At 39.2% G+C, this 12,294-nt stretch overlaps 2 protein-coding genes across 4 annotated transcripts in view; one reads left to right on the plus strand and one right to left on the minus strand.

Moving 5' to 3' along the window:
• The window catches only part of LOC139980687 (interstitial collagenase-like), a 145,888-nt gene that overhangs the window by 88,552 nt on the left and 45,042 nt on the right, over positions 1-12,294 (minus strand). The gene's annotated exons all lie outside the window — the stretch shown is intronic.
• Positions 1-12,294, plus strand: part of LOC139980691 (neuropeptides capa receptor-like) — a 103,250-nt gene that overhangs the window by 50,558 nt on the left and 40,398 nt on the right. For 2 of the 3 annotated variants that reach the window (XM_071992524.1, XM_071992523.1), the window contains exon 3: positions 4,855-4,963. The gene's annotated coding sequence lies outside the window, so the exon portion shown is untranslated. Of the gene's footprint in view, positions 1-2,244; positions 2,403-4,854; positions 4,964-12,294 lie in introns of those variants that run through there. The other variant, XM_071992525.1, reaches the window with a different exon arrangement.

Consider the following 12,294-nt stretch of genomic DNA (forward strand, 5'->3'; position numbering starts at 1 on the left):
AGTGGGCAAATAATGTGGCCATTTTGTACGTGCACCAGGTAAAAAAATTGTTAAACCTATTATTTAGTTCTTGTAACTTGAATTGTGTGGACCGTCCACAGAATGCCCTTTGCTTTTTTCTCATATCTTGTATTACTTAAGTTCTTTTCTGTCCATCTTTACCTGTATATGAAAAACAGTTTTACTATATGTCCATTCAAAACCTGATTACCTACAGACAACTCTCACATAGAAATGACCGCTGTGGAAAGTTCTGGTGTGGTTCTAAAATTAAATTCACATTGGTCAGTAAATCTAAGTCTGTGTCAGATATAGCAGCAAAACCTCAAATAAATTGATGTCAAAGATTGAATTTATTGTAGAATAACAGATATAATATATAGCCCAAAAAATATATATATCAAACAGGATTGGGAGGGAGAAAGGGGGAGACCTAATTTGCAAACATACCAAGAGTTTAGTTCTAGTTCATCTTCAGCTGAAAGTAGGTTATCCTGTCCCCAAGCAATTTGAGAATATATTGATATTTGGGGTATACCAAATCTTAAACTTGGACGAGAAATGCCACCTCTTATCTGACGTTGGAATATCTGAGAGCCGTAAAAAAGTGCAGAATTTTGTTTCAATATTTTGGGTATTTTCATTTTTAACTTGGCTGAGAGATGCTATCGTGACTTACAAGAACTCGATAAAATTTTGGGTTCTGGACCAATTATTATAAATGCTACCATATTCATGCATCCATGTGAAACAATCAGTTTTGTCTTTGTTTCTTTGTTTTGGGGTTCATGGCATAATCTGGTTCCAATTAACTTCCAAGTCTACTTTCTATACTGACCTTCATTTTACCCATTCATAAATTTTTACATTAATAATTCAGTATAAGGTCATGTATATTCATAATATTCTCATTGGAGTCAGCCAATCCTCACATGACAGTATTTCTCAAGAGAACCGTTTTGTACACAGTTTAATATGTCGAGCAATGTCATCATGCATGATACAGCCCAATGAATGACGTTTCTTGTGGACCGGGGAAACCCTATGGTTAGGGTTAACCCCTAGGGTTAACCCTAACCCGAGAAATACTGCATCACATGTAGTATAGTGCAATACCGTACTTCTTGAGGCAATGCAACTTGCCACATTAAAACTTGTCTTGAGAGATGGAAAAAAACTTGGTGTTGGTGTTGGAGTTTATACACATAGAGATATATATTAAACAGCAATAGAATTCAGCTTATATCAATGCAGCCTCTTTAAGTCGTGTAATAAATTTGCGACATCTCCGAAATTCAATCACGCAAAGAATTATCACTCTAATGACATTATGGTAGAAAAACGTGACTACAGATTCTGCTTAAAACAGTCAAAAGCTGATGTACAGTATCAAACCGAACATAGATACCCAACATATGTTGTCCCAGAAAGGGCCCCTGTACGTATAAGTAGCATAGACCAGAGAGGAATAGCATTTAACAAGAAAACCTGCAGGTTCTGCAAACTGCTAGAGCAAACAATAGCAAAATCTCATTATTGCTAGAAAAAACAAACTTTCCATGTTTTGGCACGCACAATTAAAGCAAATTGGATTAAAATTTGCTTTAAAATTTAATACATAGTGCAGTTTTTTCTTTTATCTTAGAATAAATTTGTAATATATGTTATAAATAATGTTTTCTTTTTAAACATACACTATGTATTAGTTCACAGATCAATCACCACACCATCCTTCCATCCCTCTGCCCCCCCCCCCAATACAGATACTCAGATGTCATTGTAAACCAATTGAATTAATGTAGAAATACTGAAATGCCCCCCCCCCCCCCCCATACAGATACTCAGATGTCATTGTAAACCAATTGAATTAATGTAGAAATACTGAAAGTACTTCACTGTAAGTGGACCAAAAACTTGCTGGTTGTAAATTAAGGTTTATTTCTTCTCAAATTTTATACATAACAAACAAAACCCACCATCATCTGGCTTTCATTTATTTTCAAATATAGCTTCTCGATTTTGAGAAAAACAGAAACTGCATTATTTGGCGAAGTCAAGATTTTGCAAGTAAACTCGAGTCTAATAGTAATACTGAACAGGTGCTTGACATATGTCTGGTATGATGGTAGGAAATGTTTACAATATAACATATTAACTTGGTCGTAAAAAGATCAATTTTTACCACGGCACTATACGGCGGGCAAGACAAATTCTTCCACTGGATGAAGAAGAAAAAGATTCTTTGATTCATCCAGCGGATACATGCTTCTGTCATCAAGCTTTCACAAAGTCTGGAAAACAAAGATTTTGGGCTCAACCAATTACTTTTCATGACAAACCGTTTTTTGTGTCATTCTCCACAGGACTTGTTATCTAAAGACTGCTGATTTTGGTTACAACAGGTGATATTCATGTATACTTCATATATTGTAAAATTTCATATCATTAGCGTCTTTATCGGTACATTAATTTGTTTCTACCCTTTCTGGATTTGGTTTAATGATTTGGTTGTGGACCTCCAGCAATCTTAAGAGGTACTTGGTCAAAGAATCTTCTACCCTGTAGGAATAACTGTGCCAAGTTGAAGCCAGCTTTTCACCACTTTTACAGTCGTATAGCTTGTTGGTTACCACTGCACCATCGTTAGCTGGAAATGCCACATTTGAAAATACGCCCTTTAGTAATCTGACTGTCGTTATAATTTTTCGCCACTGCCCACTTCTTCACCTTTCAAGGTCTTTAGTCTGGATTGTTAGCCTGTGTGTTACATAATCAATTCGCCGAGCCTCGCGAAGGAAATGAGCGTGGAAAAGTCACTTGCACAGCTCAAATTTTCTCGTAATCTACCGCGGAGAGCCTATTAAAATGCCCGGGGCAGGTAAACTGTTATGGCGGAGGTATTAAAAGGGAGCATTGTCAAATGACTGGATAATGTTGCAAGTACCTGCCAGTCTTGGGAACATTTTGGAGTGCTGTTGCAATCATGCTTGGTCCAAAAGGTTAAAATTGACACTGATTAAACATTGATCGTACAAGAGAAAGATTGGATTTATAGTCAAAAGTTGTAGTCATTATGAACTGCCCTCTTTGTTGAAGAGTAACAAAATGGATGCTTTAACTTTATGTGCGCATGAAAAATAATTGAATGATTCTTGAAAATTCAGGGAAAAGTTTTTCTGACAACTATAGTTGTTTCAAAGAACATTATACTGCAAAATACCCGGAGGTAATTGCCCTTTAAATTTTTGGCATAACTTAAGTACAATATGCCTGGTGTTTTTGTGCAGAGTTGGGAACGGTGGTAGGAGGGGGTGTGGGGGGGGGTATGTTCTTAACATGTGCTATTGTTCCAATAGTAACGTTATGCAGCATGACTAAAGATTATTCTATGACACTGATACAAGTACATTCTGTTCAAGGATTTCATGTTACATTATTTTGAAGTCACTGTATCTTTTAATCAATTCAAAGAGCTAATTCTAAACCAATAGCAAGCAGGAAGACCTGCAGCTTGTCAACTTTTTATGAGACACAAATTTCAAAGATTAAAATGCACTTGGACTAGACTTCGGTCTATTAAATTGAAATTCTTGGTATTAGTTTCAATTTCACCCTAAAAGTAAAATCGTTGGTCTATTAATTCTTCCTGGGAACCATATAGATCAGGCCTGACTATTACAGGGGAAGTGAGATGTTTGGATGATTAATGGCTGCTATTTATCTGTCGTCCTTAATTGAAACATTAAGTCATTAACCATGCACTGTGGTCTTAAAAATTTGTCAGTCTAAAAATCCAAAGGAAAAGATTAATGAACGAAAATAAACTGCATTTCCGATTTAAAAGCCGGGATGCATTTTTAAAGGCTTCAAGACTTTCCCTCCATTAAATTTTACACACATTAAACTGAAAATACTGAAATTTCTTATTTCAGTAAATATTCCAACTTAAGGATATCAGCAGACATTGCTATATCGATTTAAACTGCAGATCAAAACCACATGTAATCTCATTTCTTAACATGGGTGATCTTATATCTTAATAGGGATGTTCTGATATCTTAGCATGTATGGGTGATCTTATTTCTTAATATGGGTGATCTTATTTCTTCATATGGGTGATCTCATTTCTTAATATGGGTGATCTCATTTCTTAATATGGGTGATTTCATTTCTTAATAGGGATGTTCTCATATCTTAACATGGGTGATCTCACTTCTTAACATGGGTGATCTGATTTCTTAATATGGGTGATCCCATTTCCTTATGTGGGTGATCCCATTTCTTAATATGGGTGATCTCATTTCTTAACATGGGTGATCTTATATCTTAATAGGGATGTTCTCATATCTTAACATGGGTGATCTCACTTCTTAACATGAGTGATCTGATTTCTTAATATGGGTGATCCCATTTCTTAATATGGGTGATCTCATTTCTTAATATGGGTGATCTCATTTTTTAATATGGGTGATCTCATTTCTTAATAGGAGTGATCTGATTTCTTAATATGGGTGATCTGATTTCTTAATATGGGTGATCTCATTTCTTAATATGGGTGATCTCATTTCTTAATGTGGGAGATCTCATTTCTTAATATGGGTGATCTCTTTGTGAGGCATGATGTGAAAGATGCAGACAAAATAATTTTCAACACATTAAATCTTATATATCATAAAAATCATGGGAAAAAAAGATCCTCCGCTTTCTTTTCTGTTTTCTTCTTCTTCTTTCTCTCTTGATGAAGAAAACTTAGAAGAAAACGAATAAAATAAAAAAAAAGAGAGAAAACAGCATGATCTTTAACGAGAGAAGCAGATGCAAAGTCATGGTTTGGTGATCTTTTATGTCTTGCAGAAAACCATCTGTAAATGGCAGAGTGATTACGATCAATTTTGAAGAGGTGAAAATTAAAGAGTCGAAACAACCGCGCTGTAACCGATCCTTCTCCGAGTAATCTCTGAAGGTGAGTATTTAACGTATTATCTGTAGTCTCTGGTTTTAATTACAAACCATAAAACCTTTCTCTGTCCTCGGGGGGACTTGAGATGTGTAAATGTTAGCTACTTAAAATGTGACAGCTGTATTTGAACTGACAAAGATAAAAAAATAAAGTAAAATAAAAACAAATAAATAGATAACCAAAACGACTGAGCCTTCACAGCTAGGGAAAGTAAATTTAAAGTCTAGTATATGTGTGCATGCATGGTACTGGTAGAGAGCGGAGAAGAAGGTTCATTTTCCCGCCTCTTTTGTTTGAGTTCCTCGAGACAAACCATGATGTTTTCCAGAGTTTAGTTCTCTTCATATTTCTTCCTTTTTGTTGGCATATTTATTCCTTACAAAATCCTTCTATCTATTTCATCTAAGCAAGATCACGACGGCAAATTTTTCGTGGTTACACAGAGCTGTCATTTTATATTTGATTATGCGCAAACCCCAGCACTTGAAATTCTCTGACTTCGACCCAAATCCGTCTCGACGACATCAGTGAGACTAAAACGCATCAGTACGCAGACGTGTCCAATGTTCAGTTTTTGGGCTGTAAATTACTTCTCACTTAAAAACAAAGTCACAGTTAAGTTACCTTCCCATTGGCAAATACATTTATATAAAATGGGCCCCTGTTCGGGTAGAACATGAATGTAAGCGATCTGTAATTTTGTAATCTTCTTTTCCTTGGAAGCAACTCATGTGAATGAACGTCAGACCTCTGTCATCTTTGGTAAAGAGTTTCAGTCTGGCATTCTGCATAAAAGCAGGGCAAATTCTTTAATGGTTATCCGTTGTCAATGACGACCAAATCTGCTGTTCAGACGCCCAAAATCAGCTTTGAAAGGAGTCTAGAGGCAACTAGTTGTTTACATCAAATTCATATTACATTGTAACTAAAATACAACCCCCCACTCCCCCCCCCTCCCCCAGTAGGTAACACGATAAATTGGTATCAACCTTTACCACTTTGGAGGTATAAACTGTATACCAAAGAACGAACAAGTTGTAAAAGAATTAGTTACAATAAATCTAACTATCATACTCCATTAATAAAGCATCAATTCTCAGGGTCCTTAAAACTAAAAATATTTCCCTTATTTTTATTATATTGTCATTATAATTCTCTCTAAACATATTGCTCTTGTTTCACTATTGTTCTTTTCCACTATAATTCTTTATGATCATTGTTGCCATTCTAATTAGTCGTTAACCTGTAAAAAAGGTTAAAAGATTTATCCATTATTCATAATGCCCCCCCCCCCTTTATTTTTTTGTTATTGTTATGATAATTTTTTTCTAACCATTGTTCTTTTTGCACCATTGTTATTTTTTTGGCCATTGTTCTCTTCCACTATCACTCTTTACAATCACTGTTACCCTCCTTATTGTCAACAATTGTCAACATGCATTGTCGAATTTCCTATCCACCATTTACATATATTTGTACACTGAAGTTAACCACAAATCGCTAGCCTAGCAATACACACATTCCATTTTCTAGACCTAAAACTTTCAAAAGAATTGACTAAACTTACAAAACACAACACTTATCATCGTCTCTCTATCTAACCATCTGAATGTTCCGATGAAGATCTCATGCTTCGCTCATCTCCGCAACCTTTTGGTCCATTAAAATCACTCTAAATATGAAACCTAGCCACAGGCATGACTGAGTTTATCGCATATAAAGCTTTACCTTTTATCATTCCATTCATCCACCGTGGAATCGACCAATAAGCAGCTTGCGAGTCACTTCGCCCAACAGCCATTTCGCCCAACTGCCATTTCGCCCAACCAGCCTGGTCATTTCGCCCAACCGCGTTGGTCATTTCGCCCAACCGCGTTGGTCATTTCGCCCAACCGCGTTGGTCATTTCGCCCAACCGCGTTGGTCATTTCGCCCAACCGCGTTGGTCATTTCGCCCAACCGCGTTGGTCATTTCGCCCAACCGCGTTGGTCATTTCGCCCAACCGCGTTGGTCATTTCGCTTTTTCTATTCCACCAGTTCAATTTGATTTATTTTGGGTAAGGTTACTTCGTAATAGGTAAATAAAGTGAGGTCCGCTCGATATCGATCGGAGTCTGAGCAGTTATTTCGGGTATAATGGGAGGATTACACTACTTTAGGCGGTTACGCATACAATGGAAGTTATATTATTATACAAACAAAGGGGAATCGGTCTCCATAAAAACCTATCAAACCTAACCCCTAAAATACTGGTCCATCCTACTGACTAACAATTCCGGAACGTTAAGTGAAAAACAATATATATATAAAACCCGTCCGTAATATTTATCAATGTAACCACATATGTAATCACATATGTAGGCCAAATCAATTTAACCACGACTTCAAGTTTCCTTAATACTCGGTTCGTATCCCGTAACGTTAACAATTCCCGACCGTTTACTATCAAACCTAACCCCTAAAACACTGATCCATCCTCAAGATTCCTTAATATTCGGTTCGTATTCTGTAACGTTTCCTTACTAAAGTTATACAAAGAAAAGGACTTCAAGTTTCCTTAATATTCCTTAATATTCGAACGTTTACTATCAAACCTAACCCCCAACACACTGATCGGTCCTCAAGTTTCCTTAATATTCGGTTCGTATCCTGTAACTTTAACAATTCCCGAACGTTTACTTTTCAAGTATCATATTTAATCAAGGTTGGGCGAAATGACCAGGCTGGTTGGGCGAAATGACCAGGCTGGTTGGGCGAAATGACCAGGCTGGTTGGGCGAAATGACCAGGCTGGTTGGGCGAAATGACCAGGCTGGTTGGGCGAAATGACCAGGCTGGTTGGGCGAAATGGTAAGGTTGGGCGAAATGGCAGTTGGGCGAAATGGTTGTTGGGCGAAGTGTCCTGCTTCCAATAAGCATATCCTAGGGGTAACAGGAATAAAGACCATTCAGAAATTCATTGCTTTTTTTATTTTAATTCTTTGGTCAGTATTGTGAAAGCTTTTGGTATATAGTGTGTATGTATATATATATATATATACATATATATATATATATATATATATATATATATATATATATACATATATATATATATATATATATATATATACATATATATATATATATATATATATATATATATGTATATATATATATATATGTATATATATATATATATATATATATATATATATATATATATATATATATGTATATATATATATATATATATATATATATATATATATATACATATACATATATCATGTAAAAGATAAGAAAGCTACAGAAATGGAGACTTCCTCGTAGGCTTGATTACTTCCACAGGGGAAAATTTACTCAATCCCAGATGAAAATAAAAATATGCTTAATGGATAAACCTCTTGAAATTGATTGGAAAAGAAGAAAATTTGGGAGAACCAAAAGCCTTTGGTGTAAAAATACCTAATTACACTGACCTATTCATGGACAAAAGGAGACAAGAGTGAATGGTGGAGAAGGGAAGAGGGGGGGTGGAGGGTAGGACGTGGGTGCACAGTTGGAGAAAAGAAGGGCATGGTCCTCCCATCACGCACTTAAATCTTAGACCCAATATCAGTAAAAATGTTATTTCACATAGTTTGATGTGTTTGGTATATATATGCTATATCAAACTGAAAATATAATTACTTTTTGAAAATTTGAAAATTTTACCTATTCTCATTTCAGAAATATATCTTCTTGCATTGAAAAAGCGTTAACTTTTAACTATAGAAGCTTAGAGCTGACACAGTTCTTAATTTTAAAATAAAGTAAACTGTTAGCAAAATGCTTATCCACTATCTAGAGAGCCTGTGTAGGAGAATGTGTAAAAGTAAGTTGGCCTGACGTTTCGATCCTAGCAGGATCTTCCTCAAAGGCTAAATGACAAGTTCTTAACTTTACTTGTGATGAACCTCCTCTTCTCACTGTTGTATCAATTAGAACCAATTTCTTGTTAATGATTTTATATTCTTTGCCACTTTAAAGAAAAGAAACAAAATAAACGTACGATATTAAAATTGGAAAAAAATATATATATATATATTGGAATGATTATAACCAGGAAACATCCTTCCCCAATTTCACAGCAACTGCACTTTTGATTTAAGGGTGACCGATCGAATCTAGTTTTGAGTGTATAGACATCTTCAATTTATTAGCTGCTGCGAAGGGACTGTGCTGTATTCGGGACAGCTAATCGAATAGCTTTCCCCTAGTGTGTAACAAATCTATTATTTCAACAATCACACGGATAGCATTCCTGAAAAATGTTTACTTAGGTAGGGGCGGGCTCTCAACTAGAACGACATAATCAACCTGGTGACAATTAACTTAGTGCTATGTAGAGCGATACGATAAAAAGAACAAAAAAGAATTAAAACCGTAGGAAACATGACTACGGGATTTAGTCTAGAGCAATACTGGGATAGAATTAAGCGTCTGATATATGCCTATTCATGAATTAGGCCATTTTTACTGTTTCCGATGGTAACAAAGCAGAGAGCTTGCTAAGGTACACCATTTTCTTATGTAGGTATTGACTCTCAATCTAATTTAATTCACAAATATGAAAATAATAATTATGATGATCGTGGTGGTAGTGGTGATGATGGTATTGGTGATGATGGTGTTGGTGGTGATGATGGTGGTGGGTTTGGTGATGGTGGTGGTGATGATGATGATAGTGGTGGTGATGATGATACATACAAATTTAAGCGCTAAATACATAGGTGGATAGAAAGTTTGTCATAACTGAGACATTTGAAGCATGGACTACTAGAAACTCATTAAAGTAACTGCAGAATATGGATTTTTCAATTTGGAGTTAAGAGCTAACAATGGAAGTCAAATATCTAATAGACCAAGGCAGTGAATTCATATGAGTTACACCAAATTTTTACTGACAGGAAGATCCCCATAAGACATGCAGTTGAGTACTTAGTAATGACAGGATTTTACTATAACTGTAGGGAGACTGCTGGATGGTTGGTGCATGGAGATGCAGGAGGTTATTGACATAAGGCACAAATAGACCCTATATATTTGTATAAAGAATAGACAACTTTCTGCTCCACAATTAGACATTCCAAAACTTACTGGTTTGGATATTTACGAGTGACGAGCTTACCTGTCTCCTCACAACCTTAGCACCTCATTCTACCGTGCCTATAAAGTCCTGGTAAATAAATAACACTGTGCGCCCTCTATGACCGGACCCCCCTTCCGGTCCCTCCTCCTTTCTCATGAGACCATTCCTGAAGAGTGGCCTCACGGACGCGGGAGTGGGGGTGGCAAGGACTGGCCACCCCCAACGACCCCCGTCGAGTTAACTTCCCAAAGTGAACCCCTAACAAAAAATTCACTGACGCCTTCCTAGCAGGGGGGAGTGTAACCCTCCCCGGCGCAGCGGGAAGGGGGGACACTCTCCTGAACCCTGCAGGCGGAACTACCCCTTACACTAACAAGGAGCCTAAAGATTTACGGTCCGCCACTTGTTACCCTTAGACCAACTTAGGTGAGAACGTAAGTGGAAGACTATGTACGCAAACGCATACGGAAACACATAGGTACACTCACCGATAGACATAGTTGATGGCTCTCTGGTGGATGGTGGTTCTGTCTATCTGGTGTGAAGCTCGGAGTCGTGAGTCAAGTCGAGCGACCGCTCCTCCGTCCGGCTGTGTCCCATCACCCTCTCGGGGGAGGGAGGCGGGAATGGAGACAGGTAAGCTCGTCACTCGTAAATATCCAAACCAGTAAGTTTTGGAATATTTACTTCGCTCCTCGCTTACCTGTCTCCTCACAACCTTAGCACCGAGTGGCACTGCCCGATGGTGGGAGGCCCGAGGGGTGGGACCTGTTACCCACCGGACCTCGCATCACCGCGCTACCAAATGCCGCTTCGGCGTGTAAAGTGTCGGTCAAGTAGCAGGCGACGAACGTAGTTGGAGTTTTCCACGCTGCTGCTTTGAGTATGTCCTCTATCGGGATGCCGGCGAATAGGGCTGTAGAGGCCGCGACCCCTCTGACGTCGTGAGCCCTTGGTCGGGAGGTCCCCGATGTGAACGGGCGTATGATCTCTACTAGCCACCTGGATAGAGTGTCTTTGGAGGCCGCTGCGTAGGGTGGTCGTGGTATGATGAAGAGAGAAGTTGATTGTCTTAACTTCTCTGTCTTGCTCAGGTACCACTTCAGTGCCCTGACTGGACACCATCGTTTGTCCTCGGCTACTGATGACATGGTCTTAATTTCCGGGATGAAAATGTCTCCTGGCAGGAAGGTCAAGGTCTGGTTCTTTGCAATAAATGACGGGTCTGGAACCATCCTCACCCCGTGGCCCTCAAATCTGATGTGATTCTGCTTGGTGGATAGGGCGTGGAGGCAACTCCTCCTTCTTGCTGACGCCACTGCGACGAGGAAGAGTGTCTTTTTTGTGAGGGCAGCCAGGGAGGCGTTAGCCATTGGTTCGTATGGTGGTCCTGCCAGGGCATGTAACATTGCTGAGAGTCCCCAGGAGGGGGCTAGCCGTCTGATCTGTGGGCGACGATTCGCCATGCCTTTGATGAGCTGTGCAATGTACGGGTTATTGCTCAGTGTGGAGCCATCTGGGAAGCCCTGGTGGATGGCAGCGATGGCCGACCTGTAATTCCTGATGGTGGAGACTTGTTTCCCCTCTCCAAAGAGTGAGAGGAGGAACTCGGCTATCTGTGTCACAGAGGCAGCAGGCAGCAGTATCTGTCTCGGTCGGCACCATTGGTCGAACTTCCGCAGACGGGAATCGTAAGTCGCTGCGGTCGTTCCCCTTCTAGCGTCGGCTGCCATCGCGGCAGCTGCTTCTGAAAAGCCTCTCTGTCGTAGGGAAGACCGGACAGCCTCCAGGCAACTAATTTTAACCCCTTGATGTCTGGGTGGGAGAGAGTTCCCTGTCTCTGGGACAGTAGGTGAGGCTTGTCCGGTAGACTCACTGGGACGTCCATGAGGAGTTGGGGGATCTCGGCGAACCAGGGTCTGCGAGGCCAGAACGGGGCTATTAGTGTGAACCTGCCCTTGGAGTTCCGAATTTTCCTGAGGACTTGTCCGATCATACACAGCGGCGGGAAGATGTACGCATCCATGTGGTCCCAGGAGAGGGACATTGCGTCCGTGTGGTAGGCCAGGGGGTGGAATCGTCTGGAACAGAAGGTCTGGAGTTTGTTGTTCTTGTGTGTTGCGAACAGGTCTATCGTGGGCCTGCCGAAGATCGAAAAGATTCTGTCGCAAGTCTCCTGTTCCAGAGACCATTCGTTGGGGTCTATATGCCCCCTGGATAAG

The sequence above is a fragment of the Apostichopus japonicus genome, chromosome 15, assembly GCF_037975245.1.
Source record: "Apostichopus japonicus isolate 1M-3 chromosome 15, ASM3797524v1, whole genome shotgun sequence".
NCBI classification, from domain to species: domain Eukaryota; kingdom Metazoa; phylum Echinodermata; class Holothuroidea; order Aspidochirotida; family Stichopodidae; genus Apostichopus; species Apostichopus japonicus.